The sequence below is a fragment of the Procambarus clarkii genome, chromosome 72, assembly GCF_040958095.1.
Source record: "Procambarus clarkii isolate CNS0578487 chromosome 72, FALCON_Pclarkii_2.0, whole genome shotgun sequence".
Taxonomy (NCBI): Eukaryota; Metazoa; Arthropoda; class Malacostraca; order Decapoda; family Cambaridae; genus Procambarus; species Procambarus clarkii.
In genome coordinates, this window is record NC_091221.1 from 12,184,899 (window position 1) to 12,207,284 (window position 22,386).

At 40.7% G+C, this 22,386-nt stretch overlaps 1 protein-coding gene across 9 annotated transcripts in view; it reads left to right on the forward strand.

The window, feature by feature from the left end:
- The window catches only part of LOC123773626 (guanine nucleotide exchange factor DBS), a 544,948-nt gene that overhangs the window by 89,485 nt on the left and 433,077 nt on the right, over positions 1–22,386 (forward strand). For 3 of the 9 annotated variants that reach the window (XM_045767435.2, XM_045767433.2, XM_045767434.2), the window contains exon 1: positions 10,603–10,794. The exons of 3 other annotated variants lie outside the window; for them this stretch is intronic. The gene's annotated coding sequence lies outside the window, so the exon portion shown is untranslated. Of the gene's footprint in view, positions 1–10,576; positions 10,795–22,386 lie in introns of those variants that run through there. 3 more of the 9 variants (XM_045767431.2, XM_045767432.2, XM_069312523.1) reach the window with 2 other exon arrangements.

The following is a 22,386-nucleotide window of genomic DNA, read 5'->3' on the forward strand; positions in this document are numbered from 1 at the left end:
CTACGAGGGATGGGGTATGAAGAGCGCCTGAGGGAACTGTGCCTTACGACACTAGAAAGAAGAAGGGAGAGGGGGGACATGATAGGAACGTATAAGATACTCAGAGGAATTGACAGAGTGGACATAGACGAAATGTTCACACGGAATAGTAACAGAACGAGAGGACATGGATGGAAGCTTGAAACTCAGATGAGTCACAGAGATGTAAGGAAGTTTTCTTTTAGCGTGAGAGTAGTGGGGAAATGGAATGCACTTCAGGAACAGGTTGTGGAAGCAAATACTATTCATAATTTTAAAACCAGGTATGATAGGGAAATGGGACAGGAGTCATTGCTGTAAACAACCGATGCTCGAAAGGCGGGATCCAAGAGTCAATGCTCGATCCTGCAAGCACATATAGGTGAGTACACATATAGGTGAGTACACACACACACACCTCCCCCAGGGAGAAATATCCTCCGCCCTCACAACAGGGGCAAAAATACCCAGTGGGAGAGGGTAAAAATATCGAGTGCCAAGTGCCAAGTCAATGGCACAGCCAATGGCACAATTGCCGTTGACTTGTTCTCCCCCCCCCCCTCAACTTTTTTTTTATATAGAAAGGAAAATGTTGAGACTTTTGCTATAAAATGCCAAAAATCTATGAAAAGGAAACCGAAGGCATTTTGATATATTACCCGAGAAAGAGATCTGGGATTTTTCTTGAGGAAGACCTCGGGAAAGAATAGAGAGTGTGATCATATTAGGGATAGGAAAGGATTTAGCAGCCCAATAGGAAGGAAAAGGAAAAGAAATCCTGGACAATTTTTCAGCGAAATTTGTTGAGATAAAAGATTTGAGGGATTTTGACGGGGAAGCGAATCTAGTGCCAACGCTGTGAGGAAGGTTGGTGGCAAGGTTTGACAGCTATGGGAATGGTTGGTGGCAGGGTTTGACAGCTATGAGAATGATTGGTGGCAAGGTTTGACAGCTGTGGGAATGGTTGGTGGCAGGGTTTGACAGCAATGGGGGAAGGTTGGTGGCAGGGTTTGACAGCTATGGGAATGGTTGGTGGCAAGGTTTGACAGCTATGGGAATGGTTGGTGGCAGGGTTTGACAGCTATGGGAATGGTTGGTGGCAAGGGTTTGACAACTATGGGAATGGTTGGTGGCAAAGTTTGACAGCTCTGGGGATGGTTAGTAAACACTCATTTTAAACTAAGTTTCAATTGGATAAAGATGCTTGTTAATTTAAACTGTAGGATTATATAATAATTAAAAACCGCAGAAAGGCGGCTGGCCCATGTGAGGGAGCTCCTTTGTACTCCTTCCAAACGCATCCATTTTTATGTCTAGCCTACGCTTGAAACAATTCAGCGATCCCACTTCTATTATGCTACCCGGTACTCGGTACCATAAATCAACCAAACTGTTTCCAAACCAGTATTTACCCAGGTCTTTACTGAAGGTGAGAACGTGTACGAAGCTGGAGGCGTTATGGGATAGGCTGGGTGGGGGGGGGGGGTTATAGGAAGCGAGGAGCTGGATAATACCTAAGGGACCCGAAGGAAATATCCAGGGAAGTAAAACTTCTCAAACGCCAAGGAGATTGTCGGTTGTAGCAAATGGATATTCTGTGTATAAATACTGGCTTAAAGACTAGGCATCGACAGCTTTAGCTGTGCACACGTAGCCACCCAGAGTGTGGGACAGGGGTAACCGCCTAGGGCAATCACGCTAAAAGGAAGGGTGTCGACCACAACTAAAAATTAGAGCCAGGAAAAACAGCGTGACTTACTGGAGGGCGTAAGAACGATATCATAAACTAAGGCACAATTCAGTAGCCTCATCGTCGGTCAGGCGGAGAGAAAATACAGAATTCCTCTGAAGGGGAAACCACAGTAATTTAGAAGGTGGTGGTGTGGGTCATCAAAGATTGTAGCCAGAGTGTATACGTTTTATACAACGACGAGATTAAAGTTATGTGTGTGTTTGCATTTAAGCTTTGCACACACACACTACAACCCCAGGCGGCAATGCTCAAAGAGGGTTTGTGTTGTACATTGAAGAATACACTACTTGATATTTTACATGTCTAGCTATTTGTTAATAACAATAGCAGCAGTTGATTGAATGCATGAATATTACATAAAATTACGTCAGGCACTGGTAGTTGGGAGACAGTGCCAGGTCAGGCACTAGGAGTTGAGTGACAGTGCCAGATCAGGCACTGGGAGTTGAGTAACAGTGCCAGATCAGGCACTGGGAGTTGAGTGACAGTGCCAGATCAGGCACTGGGAGTTGAGTGACAGTGCCAGATCAGGCACTGGGAGTTGAGTGACAGTGCCAGATCAGGCACTGGGAGTTGAGTGACAGTGCCAGATCAGGCACTGGGAGTTGAGTGACAGTGCCAGATCAGGCACTGGGAGTTGAGTGACAGTTCCAGATCAAGCACTACGAGTTGAGTGACAGTACCAGATCAGGCACTGGGGGTTGAGTGACACAGTGCCAGATCAGGTACTAGGTGACTTGAACAACTAGTCACCCAGGTGTTGAGAGTGGCACTCAACACCTGGTCATATGTATGGAGTCGCGTGTATTCTCATTCGACAATGCAACACTTTGCAACTTTCAATAGTAATTATAAAATATTCGGTATCCATATTTACAAGAATTGCACTGCACATTAAACTTGTGTTTCTAATTTAAATTTACGAAAAATGTTAAGCTTATAATTGGGGAGCATGGTCGTTTTGTGAGACCGTCGTGAGCAATTATATCAATTACTTACCAGTCCAAATATTCCAATTATATCTTTATTATCTATAAGAGAATGACATTAAAAGTTTAAAATCGATGCATTCAACTAAATCGCCTTCATATATATGGCTGTATATATTACAAAAAGATTGAGTTCAATTTATCTGTAAACAATTATTCTTAATAAGGGTCATTAATAAAACATTGCTGACATTAATTATTACATAAATAATTTGGGTTATGTTTAGATTTGATAAACAATATGACTAGCTAGATATTTTTTCAATCGCTGGTTGTTGTTTTAGATTCAGCTACTGGGAACAAAATGTTTCAAGTAGCACTGGCTATGGTGATCTCGTAGGGAATCGCTGGTGATCATGGAGGTACTCCAGGTACCTAGGTACCGGCTCCCAGGTAAGGGAGCCGGTCGGCCGAGCGGACAGCACGCTGGACTTGTGATCCTGTGGTCCTGGGTTCGATCCCAGGCGCCGGCGAGAAACATTGGGCAGAGTTTCTTTCACCCTATGCCCCTGTTACCTAGCAGTAAAATAGGTACCTGGGTGTTAGTCAGCTGTCACGGGCTGCTTCCTGGGGGTGGAGGCCTGGTCGAGGGACCGGGCCGCGGGGACACTAAAAAAAAGCCCCGAAATCATCTCAAGGAAGATAACCTATGAAAGACATGCTTAACAATGCAAAGACGTAAGCGTGTCAGCCCATGCTGTTGTTGTTTAAGATTCAGCTACTGGGAACAAAAAGTTCCAAGTAGCACAGGGTATGGTGAGCCCGTAGTGGACTTACCTGGCACAGGAGCGGGGCTGTAACTTGGTGTCGGGCAAGGCCAACACAATGTTAGGCTCATAACGATGTCATTTTTCATTTCAATTCCTATGTGTGAATTTGCGTTATTGTTTTTAACGACGTTATTGTGGCTTATTCTCATCAATGTTAGTCTTTACTGATTAAATCACGCCATCCCAGACCCCACAAAATCACCAAAATCCTTACATTTCATCGGGTTATCCTATTCCTGAACGTTTGGCATCTTTGTCATTATTTTTTCCCAAAATTTTGCAAACGAATGTTTAAACAGTTGTAAACATGCGGAAGAGCTTAGTGGAGATAATTGAGAGGAACACCTAATATGTTGCACACAAATTGGACAAATATTTAATTTTAAATCTACGCGCTACATTGTATTGTTTGGCCATGGGCCGTACATAGCCTCGCTTGGATCTGGCTTAATGGGTTCATTGTTAAGACTGCTTTTGTGTAATAACTTTGTGACTTTTGCTTTGGAATGAGTGTGTGGTTGAGTACTGTGTGGGTGAATGGGGATGGGTGGTGATGATTGGAAATGTGAGATGATTAGGGATGAGTGGATGAGGTTAAAAAATATTAAATATATAAAGGGTAAAACAAAACTGTTTTTCTTTATTAAATAATAAAGAATATACAATATAAAGCTCATATATACATATATTTACAGGGGGGGGAATATTATATATATATATATATATATATATATATATATATATATATATATATATATATATATATATATATATATATATATGTCGTACCTAATAGCCAGAACGCACTTCTCAGCCTACTATTCAAGGCCCGATTTGCCTAATAAGCCAAGTTTTCCTGAATTAATATATTTTCTCTAATTTTTTTCTTATGAAATGATAAAGCTACCCATTTCATTATGTATGAGGTCAATTTTTTTTTTATTGGAGTTAAAGTTAACGTAGATATATGACCGAACCTAACCAACCCTACCTAACCTAACCTAACCTATCTTTATAGGTTAGGTTAGGTTAGGTAGCCGAAAACGTTAGGTTAGGTTAGGTTAGGTAGGTTAGGTTGTCGAAAAAACATTAATTCATGAAAACTAGGCTTATTAGGCAAATCGGGCCTTGCATAGTAGGCTGAGAAGTGAGTTCTGGCTACTAGGTACGATATATATATATATATATATATATATATATATATATATATATATATATATATATATATATATATATATATATAATCAGGTGTTTACACCTGATTAATCTTTGTATGTGCTTCGTCCCCCATATATAACTAATATAATTCTCAGTAAACCAATTTTTCATATCACTGAGCATGAGCCGTAAACCCCAAATGTTATACTTGATCCTGCCTCGCAAGACCTATAATATTGTGTGTGCTGAATAACCCTCCTGCCTGCCTATCCACACACAAAAAAGTAATCAGAAAGTAGCATAATTATTGTGCTCTTAATTTTCTTGCATTTTATGTCAACATGACACATTGAAAACCTCATTAAATCCACTGAACAAATCCACAAGGCCCGTGATAAGGGTTCGAACTTACGTCCGGGATGTTCCCAGATGCTGCCTTACTCGACTAGGCCACGACATGGTAAAAGAATTGTAACCGGGAGTTCCACTGACCTCATTAAATCTAATGCTTGGTCCACATAAAGCTTTAAAAGTGTCTAGTTGCTGCTGGGCAACAACTCTCCGTTAAGTAAATGGGGCGGAATAGAACCAGCGAAGAGCAGAGGTGGCATAGGTACAATCAGAGAACACTGTATGAACATCAGAAGTTCACAGTTGTTCGATATTCTCCCCAGCAAGTTTAAGAAATATTGCCAGAACAAAAATTAGACAATTTCATGCGAGAAGTGGCAGACCATCCGGACTGTAGTTGATAAGTGGTCCTGAGGGCCTCTCCAAGCAACAGCCGGTTGGATCAAGTAGTTACAAATCAAGCCTGGTCTCCAGGTAGGGCTTGGGGGAGTAGAATAACTCTCAGAACCCACTCCTAGTAAGAGGTTCTGTTTTATCATCATGCATAAGGCAAAGCGATGAGACCTTCTCAAGATATTATACAAAAGCCTTATAGACTAAATGTGAATAATTAAATGTATATCATTTAGTATGAAGGACGTACAACACCAAATGTTTACTAAACACCGCCATGATTGTAGAGACAAGTTAACTGCGTTACCAGTTCTCTTGATTGACCACTCCGTAAAATGCAACTGTTTTCCCTAACTAGAAACGTACGAACCCTAGCAACCCATCTAACCATTCGAGGCCGATGTATAGAAAACGTCCATATTACCGTACTTGGATTGTTAATACTACGTCGCATTTTTAACGGGTTGGTTGATTTCGTAAAATATGTAGCCTAAAAAATGAGAGGACGCCTAGCCTCTAAAAATAATGAAAGTTAAACTTCCTAAATTGCTTGTATGCTATACTAGTTTTGTCACACATGTTGTAATACATTGTAAACACTAGATAACCACCATTCCTTCCCACGTCCCATCCCAAATCCTTATCCTGACCCCTTCCAAGTGCTATATAGTCGTAACAGCTTGGCGCTTTTCCATGATAACTCCCTCCCCCCTGACCTCTCAGAGTTTGTAGTCAAACAAGTTTATTTCAAGAAGGAAATGGGACAAGTCACACTGACGGGCGAGTATAGATTTTATTCAAGCTCGAGCAACGAAGTATCCACCCTTCATTTCCCCTCCTTCAAACTTGTAATACACAACCAGAAAGGAACATCCAACCGGTATTTTTTTTTTTTGCTGAACATCCTTATTAATACACATTTTCATGCCTTGAAACTGAAAATAACACTAAACATAATGATAACATAAATAAAAATCGTTAATATGTTACTGGAGGTTCACCCAGGATGCGCCACATCGTCTTCAGTTGGCGGGTTGGGTGATGAGACGTCCTGTCGTACTCGTGAGCAAGTCAGGTGCTTGAGTGACACCTTCTCTGCTTCCACTCTGGCGAGTGGGTCCCCGTGCCGCCGCCACGATCTATATGGGGACTGAGCTGAGACGTCGGGCGTCAGAGAAGAAGGTATCAAATGCCTGGTTCATTGATCGTCCTGCTTGCATGATTTTACGGGGGACGATAAAGTGGTTCTGTCACATTAATATGTACAATATACCCCCCCCTCTCTCTCTCTCTCTCTCTCTCTCTCTCTCTCTCTCTCTCTCTCTCTCTCTCTCTCTCTCTCTCTCTCTCTCTCTCTCTCTCATCTTGGTGCGGTTAAAAATCTCGCAATTAACCTTTCGGAAATTAGCCTAGCCTAAAGGGGACATAATTTCCGATGTGTTATGTGTTCTTGCTGCATTAAAATCACTCACGATGCTCTCCATTCCCGAGAATACTTGGTTGCCATGATCACGTGGGTGATAACTGGTCGTAAGTTGCCATAGCTGATTAGGCGATAGCCGGTCGTAAGTTGTCATGGGAGTGTAGGAAAATGGCGCTCTTCTATGTAATTTTACTTCACTGGTATATGATATTTAGACTGGCAACGAAATTCGTTTTTTGCTCTTATCTTTTTAAACACGATATTTTATTCGACGCTTTATTTTCGTATCTAAACACTAACTTGTATTGGAAAGCGGATATAGTTCGTAGTCTGGGTGCAACAAATAAATGTTATCATAGCCAAACATTCTATGATAACACTGACTCATTGTAAACATTGATAGCATTGTAAACATCTGTTAAGTCACTGCTCATTGTGCAAGGTTATGATTTTTTTTCACTTGTATGAATGTGACCACTTTTTGTGAACGTGGAGGACATGATTCTTTATGCTCTGTGTAACTGCTATGAGCAATTCTTAAAATACCTGTATTTGAAAAGTAATATTGCTGATATTTATTTACTCCATACACACACACACATTATATATATATATATATATATATATATATATATATATATATATATATATGGAGTACCTAGTAGCCAGAACGCACTTCTCAGCCTGCTATGCAAGGCCCGATTTGCCTAATAAGCCAAGTTTTCATGAATTGTTTTTCGACTACCTAACACCTACCTAACCTAACCTAACCTACCTTTTTCGGCTACCTAACCGAACCTAACCTATAAAGATAGGTTAGGTTAGGTTAGGTAGGGTTGGTTAGGTTCGGTCATATATCTACGTTAATTTTAACTCCAATAAAAAAAAATTGACCTCATACATAATGAAATGGGTAGCTTTATCATTTCATAAGAAAAAAATTAGAGAAAATATATTAATTCAGGAAAACTTGGCTTATTAGGCAAATCGGGCCTTGCATAGTAGGCTGAGAAGTGCGTTCTGGCTACTAGGTACGACATATATATATATATATATATATATATATATATATATATATATATATATATATATATATATAATGTATGTGTGTGTATGGAGTAAATGGTAAGAAATCAACTGTAGGAATTTTACTAAACAAAGGCTGTGGTATCCAATAAGATCTCACCAAGGATGCTAAATGAAGATGCTGAAATGTTTTGCAAGCCACTTGCAATAATTTCCAATGCATTACTGGAGACTGGATAAGGCCACATAGCTGGAAAGAGGCATATGTACCAATATTCAAGAAAGAAAACAGACAAGAATCACTCAATAACATACCAGTGGTAAAATAATAATATGCAAAAAATAATGGAACCTCTAAAAATAATTAAATGGGCAGAAAAGTAACCAACACAGCCTCACAGAAGGGAAGCTATGCATGACAAAACTATTGGAGTTCTGTGCTAGAATGACTGGGATCAAACAACAAGGGAAAGGGTGAGCGAAATGCATACTATTAAATTATCAGAAAGCAGGAGACTGTTCTACGTAAGAAACTCCTTCCTGTACACGCTAAAGAAACAGGCCGGCGTTGCTGGCAAAGTGCCATATTTTTTAGGGAAATTACCTAACAGGAAACAAGATGGAAAAATTGTATGAGGGAATGTCATTAATGGAGTTCAACAAGTGTCTGTTCTAGGATCCAAGCTATTTTTAGTATACATAAATGGACGAACAAATGTCGTTCGTCGTTTGACAAATACTCAAATGAGCTGACGAACAAAACTTTTTTATCACTGCTTATAAAGCACAGCTGTTGAAGGAATCAAGACGAGCAGGAGGCTACAGGAATACTGAGATAAACTGCATCAGTGATCGACCAGTCATGAAGATGGGAACAGAGATAATGAAACCGGTGGAACAGTACGTAATAAATGGGAGGAACTTGCATGATACATATCTGAGATATGTATCGAGAGATACATATCTGGAATACATAACACCGAACCTATCTCCAGAGGAACAGACGAACAAGCTTACATCAGCAGTGTATGTTAACCCGACGAGCGCCAGGACAACCTTCATAACCCAACCAACAGTGATTTCAAAACTACATACAGCTTATGTCCGTCCGGTTTGGCGGGTGCTCAAAAAGCATAGCATGAATAATAATTCTAGAATTGAGGAGACTGAGCTACGGGAATAAATTGAGGAAGCTGAACATCATGTTACTGGATGTTATTATAAAGGGCACATGATCCAGACATACAAAATACTGAAAGATATGATGGAAACTGACGGGGTGTTTAGGTTGAGCAGTAGCCTACCAAAAGAACATATACGAAAGATAGACAAACATATGAGCCACTGTTAGGACAGTAAGTCAGAGAGAAAATACTAGGTACATCCATCAATGGATTTAAAAGCCAATATAATAAAACAAACAAAGTGGTTGTGTCGCTGCATTAGACAACCGACAGTTGGAAAGACGAGGGCCAAGAACTAAAGCTCGGCCCTACAAACTCTTATTAGATACGAGCACACACACACACACACAAGGTATACTGTACACCGTTCGTTGGCATCATTACCGCCTTGAGCCTTCTCTCTCTCTCTCTCCCCGTGTTATTTTTCTTTAATTATCTCGCATGCTAATCTCTTGTATTTAGCTAATCCCTAAATACACTCGTTCTTGCCTTAATCTTACCCTCTTAAAACACATTTTTAGGAGGGTAAGATTACACAATCCAACACTCAATTCATCCACCCCCCCCCCCACCCCACCCACTCTAATTTTTGTGTATTTCTCTCCAGCATTTTGCGTCCGTTTGTATCTCTGTTTTGTATTGTGTTTTATCCTCTTTCTGTGTACATGTATGTGTGTTTCTAACACTCTTATAACTATTACTATTTATCCACTATTTCAATGTTGTTCTAAACATTGACCTACACTTTCAAATTAGTTATTTTATAAAGGTAAATTCTATTAGTCTTAAATACCTCTTTAAATCATGTACTCACATTTGTATTATGAAAAATGTATTAATACATTCAGAGAGTATTTATTACAGCATACACCGCCCCAAGCAACAATATCTAGTACGAGGCTTCCCCCTTTATACTAGTCTGGTCTGTCATACAACTCCTTCAGAAGAGACACAGGCTCTTGGAACCCCAGACACAGGCAGTCTGGTTGTGCATCACTGGTCTAGCGGTTGATAGGCATGAAGCCCTGCACCAAACCAGCGACATGCAATGAATTTAGCAACCCGTACTCAAAAGCTGCTTCGTCTACTGTCCCGCGCGGGGAAGGGAAAGCTCAAAAAGTATTTTATACACGACTCATAACTAATTGCTTTCAACCTGTAAAATGTATTTGGATTTGGTTATGTATTTGGAGCACAAGTTACCCAACGCGTACCCGAAATTAGCAGAGTAGAAATAACCTGATTCGAACCCTGAAACCCCATAGTGATCTGAATCCCAATTCAGATCCAAAAAATGTTCGGGTTAAGGTTGGATTCTGATTGACGAGGCTCGTCTCCAGTACGGGTTACTGACACTGAGGTTATTCATGACCGCCATCACTGTAGTCATGACAAGAGGTCATTGTAGTTACGACAAGAGAAGAGATAGAAGCGCAGAATTCTGATTATTATGGAAGAGAAGGGGGCGGGCCGCTTCGATGTTGAGGGCTGGGTGACCAGCTGGGCGGCTCAGTGTCGTGCTGGACGTGGTGGAGTGCGGGCGTACGCGTGGCCCTGGCGTTAGGAGAGGGCGTGTGTGTGTTGTGTTCGTGTGGGCGTGGGCGTTTATCCCCCCCACAATGTGTTCAGTGGCGTTTCGAGCGGTTGTGTGGTGTTGATCAGGGTGTAATTGCCCTCGACGGTCACTTGTGGTTCGATAGTAACAGGTGATCTTCGGCGTGTCGATCAGGTAGGTACTGTCGAGTGACCTCAGTGATATATATATATATATATTATATGTCTAGAATCATTGTTATAAAACTGGAAATGTATATGCGCTCTGATGATGACACTAGGAACTGTCATGGGATAACTTTCTACCCCCTTGAAACGTGTTATCATAACATAGACGGGATGAACGAGTCTTGATGATTAGTGAACTATTTAGGAGGTAACAAGCGTCATATTAATGACTATACCACTACTGTCTTGTTGTATTCACCTAGCTGTGCTTGCGAGGGTTGAGCTCTGATCTGTCGGCACGCCTCTCAACTGTCAATCAATCAACTGTTATTAACTACTATCTTTTTTCCCCACACACACACACGGGAAGCAGCTCCGTAGCAGCTGTCTTAACTCCCAGGTACTTATTTACTGCTAGGTAAGAGGAGCATCAGGGTGAAGGAAACTCTGCCCATTTGTTTTTCCAGCGGTGCCGAGGATCGAACCCCAGTCCCTAGGTCCACGATCCTTGGGTGCTGTCCACTCAGCCACACCCCCCCCTTGTGTGTGTGTGTGTGTGTGCAAATTAATTAATGTTGCACTAAATCCTTTTAAATTATTTATGCTTACATAATGTTTGAGTGCCCAATAACTTGCCAAATTAAAGTTTCCATGCCGTGAGTTTCACATTTCCGCGTATTGTGCTGGATTGCCCTTTTGCCGCGAGCAATAATAACCTTTTAAAAAAGAATCATTTTAGAGCAGAGTTCGGCCCCCTGCATTCATTTTCTTGTAACGTCTTCACCCTGACTAGTCTTGTTCCCCTGGTCAATTGCTGTAGTTTCAGGTGTAGGGTCGTTATAGCCGCTCCTCCTTACGGTAGTACGGGGTCAAGCACACCTCCCGGAAGCTGTTAATTACAAGACGGAAATAACCTTGTGAGGGGGATGGGGGGCGGGGGCATGCAGGGTGCTATTATAATTTTACTCTTACGTGTAAATGCGATAATTGATGTAGTAAAAGCTAGTTAATACCGTTGGTACAATAGGAGGCATTAACCTCTCGAAATCAGAGGCTTTGATATTGTTGGTGTGTATTGAAGTTGCTCAGTTAGCATCGCGGGGACTAAAATTACAAGATTTGGATGTATAACATTTATTCCTGCCAAGATGTTGAGTGAATGTCGATAATAAATGGGTTTTGATTAACGATTTTTTGTTTAGCGATGAATGCTCCAGTGCGCGGCATGCACAGCAAGCGCCAAATTCTATGGGTTTAAGCTACTTAGGCTTATTATGCTATTAGACCTAATCTATACCATATTATTGGTTAGGTAGAGATGTCCTTGTCTGTCGCAGCAGTGCCTTGGCTTCTACAATAGGTACTTGGATGAATAAGCTGTCTTAATAGTAAAGGAATGTTCATTTTTTCCGATGATGTAAAATATATTAAGGTTCATTAATTCATTAAGGGCGACTGTGAATGTCGCTCCATTCACCCAAACGCTCTTCTGATGTTGCCTAATTAAAACACGTTTTCACTTCCCATCAAGATTTTTAATTGAAAAGGTTTTCAAAGCTACGTTTTAATGAACGTATATAATCATGTTCATGAAGGTGCCAATGAGGAAACACCTTAAGAAATCCCATTATTAGGGGATTAAATTAGGGAACTAACTCAACCAATGCTACGTACGCCCCAACGTACATTTTGTACGCTATGGACCCCAACGTACAAAATAAGTGGTGCGATGAAAAGTAGCGGTTTACAAATATCCACGTTTTTCACGTGTTGGTTTCTTAGATTAAGTGGGTGGCATAGATTCATGTGTTTTAGTACCTCTTATTTTGCATGTTGCGGCAAATCAAGAGAACAGGCTTGTGTTGGAGTGTTATAGGAACTGGTATATGTAAGCTTATATTGATAAGGATGGGGATATATTTATATACACTGAGACTTGTATTCAGTTTCTTGGTGCATATACAGAATGTAGTTTAGTCCTTAACTACTGTATGTTCAGGTCTGAAATGTCCTTGTTGTTAGTCAGTAAGATAGTGTGCGTAAGCCTTAATAACCCTTTCACGATTGATAGGGTTGAAGCCCAACACCAAAGCAACTTTCTGGATCTTGTTGAATAATTTGTCGAGAGAAGTAATACTGAAAAGTTAATTCACTAATACAGATTTTATTTAAAAGTGTACAAGTTTGAAGAGAAGTAATGTACAATAAACGCACGTGAGAAAGTTAATAATAGTGTGTGCGTCGTGTGCGTTGGACGTCAGCCGCGTCCAACAGGCCAGCAACGAGGAGACCCTGGTCGACGACCGGGCCATGGGGTCGCTAAGCCCTGAAATCATCTCAAAGTAACCTCCAAGCGCGGGAGGGCAGAGGAGATAAATATCAACAATAATCATTGTTTTAATTAAGAACCAATCTTGTGGAAACTATCATCGTTGATTACGCACAGAGATCACACTAACATGATGCATCAAATGAACAAATCAATTTGATGCATCGTTGATTTTATAGTATACGAATCCAAAGCTAAGCTACTGTACTAATATTTTTTTGTGTGGTGGGAGGGGCGGGGGAGGAAGGGATGAGAGGCGTTTTAAAATGTTATCTTATTTATTTATTTATATATACAAGAGTTCTTACATACAGCTACTAGTACGCATAGCGTTTCGGGCAGGTCCTTAATTCTATGTTCCCTGGAATACGACCCCCGCGAAAAATCGTTTAACAACCAGGTACCTATTTTACTGTTGAGTTAAGCAGAGGCTACAGTTAAGGATTGACGCCCTGTAAATCCTCCCCGGCCAGGACACGAACCCAGGACAAAGCCCTGGCGAAACACCAGGCAAGCGTTACAGTAATACAGAGTAATACAGAAATACAGTAATACAGAAAAGAAATACAACGCATGAGTTCTCGGTTATGTTATCGTTCGTCGTCTAATCAGTGATACTGGTGGACTGTTCAACATGTTCCAGTTCAGTAACGTTTTCAACTTCAAGTCTAAAAGTTAGAAGGGAAATATGTTTTAAGGAATTTTAAAGCTTGAGGAAGTTCCATTAGCCAGGAGTTGGATCTAAAACATGAGAAATTTACGTCATTGCAATCCACATAATTAAACACACCAAATCTAACCTAACCTAGCGAAACTATATGATGAAATGTTTTAAATATGATGTACACGAGGTGAGGCGCCATAGTATTCATGTCAGTGTGGGCTTCACACCCTACTGCTGGCAAAAGCATAACTTTAAATATAAAATCAAACCTGTTCATCAAATTTCTCTCAAACGTTAACTCGAATGAAAGGCAAATTTAAGCTTAATGTGTTATGTAAGTTGCATGGCATAAGTGATATAGACTTTAATGTCTTTTTGGTGGGGTTAAGAGTGGTTGTGAAAGGTTGGTCGGGTTGGCCCATGACGGTAAAGATGGATTTGAAATAATTAGTAGAAATGGTAATTATTATACTGTAACTTGCCTTCCTTTTTTACGATTATCTTATGAACATGTTCATTCTGTTTATCCAAAGACATCGAATACCTCAAACCCATAGATAAACTGCCCAAATTTGTTACATGAAGGTAATCATTCTCATCCAAGTGAATGATTTAAAAACATAAACCTATATCCCAAAAAAATAACGAAACACAAGAGGCAAAATGATTTTAGATGAAGATAACATCTAATTTTCATATTTGTTTTTCGTTTTTCACATTTTTTTGCACTTTTTCACTCGATGCGTGAACAATGAAATATGGAAATATATTTGTCATGTCATATTTATTTATAAAAAATAAATACTAATTTTATTATTGAAGTGAGAAAACGTTTCTAGATGTGTTCTTGGAAGTTTCGTAATATATGAAATGAAATACTTCCCTTGTGGGATGGTGCTATTTACTGCCCATTAAAAAAACTTTAGATTTTTTGTATAAAAACATCAAATCCTTAGATGTTTTTATTGATTTGTTCTGCCTGGCTGCTGGTATCCTTGGGTACTCTGTCTGCAGTACTCTACCTCCGTGGGAACGCCAGTTGACAGGACTCTAAAATAGTCACTTAGATATTCATAGAATTTCCTACTGCATTTCGGGTAATAATTTCTGCAAAATCCGGGTAATGTTTAGGTTTTTTTTAAAAGGGGTTTATGTTGCTTGTGTACGGTATCTGCTCAGATTAGCTTAGTTAAACATCCGCGTGAATGACGTACCCATTCTTATGAAGAAACTAGTTAGCGTAATATATATATATGCGGAAAAACTACATGAGAATGCTTAACGCGTTGTCGGCTACATCGCCTTCATCAGAGCAAAGTAGAATGAAAGTTTCATTCTACTTTGAATGAACACCTTTCATTCTACTTTGCTCTGATGAAGGCGATGTAGCCGAAAACGCTTTAAGTATTCTCTATTTTTCACATGTGATTTTTTCCGCATACTTGGATCAGTGTTTTTTTATCATTGTTACATATATATATATATATATATATATATATATATATATATATATATATATATATATATATATATATATATATATATATATATATATGACAATGTCAGACCACGGAGGAAAAATGAAACAGGAAATTTCCTTAAGTACTTTCGTATATTAAATACATCTTCAGAAGGTGTATTTTGAAGTGAAGGTGAAGGACCTTCTGAAGATGTATTTAATATACGAAAGTACTTAAGGAAATTTCCTGTTTCATTTTTCCTCCGTGGTCTGACATTGTCACATTCTTAATCACGTGTTTATTTTCGTGATATACACACACACACACACATATATATATATATATATATATATATATATATATATATATATATATATATATATATATATATATATATATTAATATATATATATATATATATATATATATATATATATATATATATATATATAATATCTACTGTTTATACATATTACTTTTATTTTCATGTTCAATCTCATTACCACTGGTGTGAATTAAAACTTCCACATGTGACTAAATTAAGTTATTTATATAACTTCCAGCCTAAAATAATGTAGATATTTCAGAAAAAAATAAAAAATATGGTGCAGAGGCAGATTTATAACGCTCACAAAATTCATGAAAGTCATCTCTAAACCCGGAAATCAGTCTTTCCTGGCTGGCGGCGGTATGGCTCCTGAATTCCTGACGGGACTATCGCTCATACGGCCGCGAGAGTCAGCGTTTTCCAGCGACGTGAGTGCGGTTGTAAGCGAAGCCCGAATTCCCCGATTTACGAGGCTTCTTAAAATACAGTTCATCGCTTAGCAGAATACCAGCGACCTACCGTACCGAATCTATTGCAAGACTGTCCCATAACAAAAGGGGCGTTAGGAAGAATTTAGATATATGGAAATGTATTGAGTTGCCTTACTGAGGGAAAGTATTGGCCTCAATACTACACTCTGAGTGGTACTGGAATAGGCTTGTTAATGGATTGAGAGATGGGGGGATTATGATGATGTGGTCGAACTATTGTAAGGTGCCATACTGGCTAGTAGAGTAAGATATGGCAGACATAAACATGGCAACTTTAAAAATAATGTGTGTGTGTGTGTGTGGTGAATTCAGAGGTTAATTGTAAATTGATGGAGTGTGTAGTAGTGGTATAGCCTTGTGATCATAGCAGTAGTCCTAGCATTACAGGTATCGTTAGTAGTGACGATACGAGTAGCAATGGAGATTGACTATACAGGTTGTAAGTTAAGCGCAAGCCAGCAAGTAGCGGAGGAGTGAGGGAGGCTCATGATAGGGGCTATTGATCACGGCAATACCTTAAACGCCGCCACCATACTGCTACTTGAGTGTCGGTGGAGCAGAGGTGGAGTACGGGGTGAGACTGAGGCTCGGGTAGAAGGCTTTAGTAGTGATCCTGGACATTAATGTTTTTTTGGGAAGGGAGAATGGGTGTAATTAAAGATGCGAGGGGGAGCGAGTATAGTGATATTGTATAGGTTAAACTGACATAAAAAGATGTAGATATTGTATATCTGATGGAGGGGTATTGTATTATGTAGGTGAATGACTGGATTGGAGATGTATTATCAAGTTAACGAATGAGCTGGAAGGATATTGTGTAGATGTTTCACAATATCGTTTCTGAAGAATTGATACCTAACCCACACATCAGAAAATGAAGAAACGATGACGCTTTGGTCCATCCATAATCATTATCCAGTTTAGAGAGAGAGAGAGAGAGAGAGGACTCTACGGGAAGAAGTGGAGGGTGTATTGTGTCACAAAGGCAAGGGGTAGAGGGTGTATTGTGTAGCAGAAAGATGAGAGGCGGGGGGGGGGGCAAGTCCTAGCATTACAGGAATCATTATCACAATAAGTGGACGCCTTGTATTATGCGAGTCATTATAATGAAATAGAGGGGAAGACACCCTATCGTTGAGATGAGGAGGAGGAAGGGAGGCTATTGTTTAGTTAAAAGGTTAATATGCATGGGTGGGAAGTGAGCCCTCGGGGGAGTTGATGGGTGAGAAGTTATTCCTGGGGGATTGGAGGGACATGAATTGAGCCCTGGGGGGTTAGTAGGGCTGAGAAGTGAGCCCTGGGAGGTTAGTAGGGCTGAGAAGTGAGCCCTGGGGGGTTAGTAGGGCTGAGAAGTGAGCCCTGATGAGGGGTTAGTAGGACTGAGAAGTGAGCCCTGATGGGAGTTAGTAGGGCTGAGAAGTGAGCCCTGGGGGGGTTAGTAGGGCTGAGAAGTGAGCCCTGGGGGTTAGTAGGGCTGAGAAGTGAGCCCTGAAGGGGGTTAGTAGGGCTGAGAAGTGAGCCCTGATGGGGGTTAATAGGGCTGCGAATTGAGCCCTGGGGGGTTAGTAGGGCTGAGAAGTGAGCCCTGATGGGGGTTAGGGCTGAGAAGTGAGCCCTGATGGGAGTTAGTAGGACTGAGAAGTGAGCCCTGGGGGGTTAGTAGGGCTGAGAAGTGAGCCCTGATGGTAGTAGGGCTGAGAAGTGAGCCCTGGGGGGTTAGTAGGGCTGAGAAGTGAGCCCTGGGGGTTAGTAGGGCTGAGAAGTGAGCCCTGAAGGGGGTTAGTAGGGCTGAGAAGTGAGCCCTGATGGGGGTTACTAGGGCTGAGAAGTGAGCCCTGAGGGGAGTTAGTAGGACTGAGAAGTGAGCCCTGATGGGGGTTAGGGCTGAGAAGTGAGCCCTGATGGGAGTTAGTAGGACTGAGAAGTGAGCCCTGGGGGGTTAGTAGGGCTGAGAAGTGAGCCCTGATGGGGGTTAGGGCTGAGAAGTGAGCCCTGATGGGAGTTAGTAGGACTGAGAAGTGAGCCCTGGGGGGTTAGTAGGGCTGAGAAGTGAGCCCTGATGGGGGTTAGTAGGGCTGAGAAGTGAGCCCTGGGGGGTTAGTAGGGCTGAGAAGTGAGCCCTGGGGGTTAGTAGGGCTGAGAAGTGAGCCCTGGGGGGGGTTAGTAGGGCTGAGAAGTGAGCCCTGGGGGGGGTTAGTAGGGCTGAGAAGTGAGCCCTGGGGGTTAGTAGGGCTGAGAAGTGAGCCCTGAAGGGGGTTAGTAGGGCTGAGAAGTGAGCCCTGATGGGGGTTACTAGGGCTGAGAAGTGAGCCCTGAAGGGGGTTAGTAGGGCTGAGAAGTGAGCCCTGATGGGGGTTAGGGCTGAGAAGTGAGCCCTGATGGGGGTTTGAGGGGAAGAGAAGTGATCTCTAGGTGGGGGGGCCTTCCTTCTGTCAGCTTTCGTACTACAACGTTCGTACTACTGTCAGTGTTCGTAATACGGCCAGCATAGCAGATATAGTGGTCCAGGAGCTTGTCAATATGTTGTGTGTATAAAGTGAGGCAATGAGAGGGAATTCGATTTTTTGTTCCGTTAAAAAAATCGATTTAGGCCTGGATTGGTATTCAAGACTAGTTAAAGGCGTGTATATTTGAAAAGGTGCATACCTGTGCTCCTTAGGCCTAAATGGTGTTTACAAAAGATGGGGGGGGGAGAACTTTTCTTTTATGTATATATATCATCTTGGAACATCTTGGATTGTTCAGTGATAGTTCACAAAAGCTCTTGGAAGATAAGATAGACAAACAAGTAGACGGACCTTCCCACACACATACACGGACTGGTGAAGATGATAATGGTAACGAGAGACATAAAGGAAGAGGAATGTAATTTGGACCGCGTTAGAGAAGAGGGTGGAAGGAGGGAGGGAGGAGATCCGTGTTCCGTTAATGCTGTAATTCCAAAGTGGTACACAGTGGTGATATCCTCCATATCTTCGTTGTTGTCTCCGTTAAATTGAATGTTGAAATACAGTACAGAATGACTAAATATCTATTTGGCATTGTTTTCACGCACACTCACTCGAAAACAGGAGAGAGAGAAAGAGAGGAACACGATAGAGACTTGAAATACTTAAGGTTACTAAGAGGTTGGAAAAAGAGGAAAGGTCCACAGTGAACAAAAGTAGAAAAGATAGCACCGCTGGAATAAGCATAGTAGGAAAATGGAATGAACTAAACTAGCAGGTAGTAGAAGCAACTCTATTCATATTTTCAAAAGTAGGTAAAATAGTCAAATAGGTCGAAAGGAATTACATTAATTAAGCAACGGACGGCTGAAAAGTGGGGTCCAAGAGCTAAAGCTCGATCCGGCAGACACCTGCAGCCCACGCACCAATAACTCATGTCTCCCATCATTATGTTTTTGTACTCAGCTCACCCCTGACCAATGTCACTCGAACGGCTAAACTTAAGGATATAAATCAGTTCTCTAAACTGCATCTCATTTAATCGACGATGCACAGGTTTCCAAACCTTTTAAGCACTGTCATATCTACATTCTTTAGCCGTCTTTGAAGTGCACCTCCTCCATCTCAGCATACTTCTTGCCGTATACCACATCTTCATTATAGCATTTACAAAATGGTTTAAAATGCCTCTTTCGGGTACTTATTTTCCATCAATATCTTTGTTCGTGTACTATCTGTTCTAAATACTGTCCTTGTCTGTGCCGTCTATTTTCATAATTTTGTATGTGCATGCGCAAGCACTCATGCATTCGATATGCTATACACGCAGGGCCGCTTAACAGTTACAATTGGTCACCTAATCCAGTGGCTCGCGATAGGTCTAGCCAACTCCTTATTTTCCGTCATAACTATTCTTTAAACAATATAGGCCTATGACGCTATTTTAGAGTGTCTACTCCAAATGGCTACCCATATGGCTTCTGAGGCTATAGTTTCCTCCTAAAAATCTTATGCAAATTGTTTTTTTCCGAGTAACACACAAAGAAGACAAGTTGGTAATTTCTTATGGTCGGTACACAGTTTAAGGAATGATATATTACAAGCGTAAATCATACTTACACAGCTGAAATCTCTTTTCATATTATTTTGTGTGGGAAACAGATTTAAGATCGGCGGTAAAGTCAACGTTCTCAAAACATTAACACAATTGTTGTTTCTTTCAGGGGTGGACCTTAATGTCGTGATCATGTCCACCTTTGTTCCTTCTCCAGTGTTCCTAGTTTTGTGAGGCCATGGTCCCTCAGTTCAGGGACCAGTCAGAACTGAGACTGAACTGAGTTTAGCCGTTAACAGGGAACCAGTTAACGGCTAAACTTTCTCAAGCTCATCGCGCTTGTAGGATAGGCTACGTTAGGTCTTCACCACTGAGATACATGTTCTAGAATGGGCCTCATCTGAGTAGTGCTCGATGTTCTTGAAGTTCTTTAGCTCAGGTGCCTAAATGCTATTCAGTTGGTCGCCAGCTTTCACATTCCACCCATGTTACTCGTGTGTGCCTCCGGCGTCAGGCTTGGAGATGTTTAGGCTACTAAGTCTCGTCTGCTCTGATTCAGAGGTTTCTCTCCCTTTTGTTCAGTAGCCTTGTATTGAACTTTGTTTTTTTGGGGGGCATGGGCTATCCCCACCCCTTGTAGGTGGTTTTAGACATAGTATATAGTATATACTAGCAATATCTAGAACTCCAACATTCTCCTTGTAATTCATTTTGTATGTATGCACGTTTTCCTAAATAATAATAATAGTTTATTATTATTATTTATTAAATTGGCATCCACACTTCCGTGGAAATAAACATTTCATTCACCTGGGCCCAAGGAGACTTGAAACAAGAGTGAATAGAACCTTGAACCGAGAACCAAGAGTGGATAGAGCTTCTGCCTCACACGCGTAGGGGTCGTAGTTCGAGTCTCATAGAGCCCTGGTGAATGAAATTATTATTATTATTATTATTATTATTATTATTATTATTATTATTATTATTATTATTATTATAATACAAGGCTACAGACGAGGTGGGGGCTACAAGTGACTACCTGAACTGTTTGCCTATAAGTTTGTAAAGTTAAATAAAAACACAAACTCTAAAATTCTTTAATTCGTTGACATTTATTAGAATTATATATGCGAAATATAATCTTTTATAAGTGCCTGGCTGTGTTGGGGTTGGCAGTCACGCTCTTTCAACATTTTCCATGTTTCCTCCAAGCTTGTGGCGAGTTTTGTTTTATAAGAGCATAAGGAATAAGGAAACTGCAAAAGGCTTGGCCCATACGAGGAAGCTCACATTTGCATCGACCCAAACTCATTTATATATATATATATATATATATATATATATATATATATATATATATATATATATATATATATATATATATATATATATATATATATATATATATATATATATTTAACCAAGGCTTGGCATACTCCATCGCCATCGTTTCTCTGGATGTTTGCTGTCATGTCCATCTGATGTGACCCATTGATGTTAATCATTCAGATGTAATAATTCAGGCACTAAGATGTTTTTAAGTCCGATCTTCATTGTCATATACGACATTTCCTTCATCACATTAAAGAAGTGTGTATGGTTCAACAATATTTGCAGCGGTTTTGCCACACTAATCTATCTGTGCATGTAGATGCAGCTAACAGGATAAGGACTTACGATAGAACTGAGGAAAGGATTGGTGCCCTAGCATTAGGACGGTAGGGGATTGAACATCGACTATCAAGAAACGAGACCGTTGCCCTGCAGTCCAATCCAAGTGGTTGGGCACTTTGTAAGGAAAATATCGTCTATGTCCGTAATTTCAATGAAAGCAGAGTCTTTGGGCTGCACTTCTGGCACCACCTAAAGCTTATATGGACAAATATTAAAGTCATGTACCAAAATTGGACACAGCGACCATCGTACAAGTCCCCCCAATAGAGTGAAGCATCTCGCAGGTCGAAGTTGCGGGTACATATTGACACTCCCTTAGTTGGTAATTAGAAGTCGGAGCTGACTGGTTTGAGGTCTGCAAACACGGTGTGCGTCACGATGTTTCCAATTCCCGAAATTGGGATATCAACGCCGGAATTCAGTGCAGAGTCAGAGCCGCGCTAGTCTTGAAATATCCACGATAGGCTAGTCTCATGTTGGGCAGAGGCTTTCGGGTAGTCGAAAAATATACGCCCATCTTGTATAACCTTTGATCTCTGTCGCCCGGCCATAGATCTCTTCATAAAGTTGGTGAGGTAGGATTTACCTTTAAATAGTAAGATATTAAGGCTGCTTTATTCACTCTGGTGTTCCTGATGATATCTTAATATT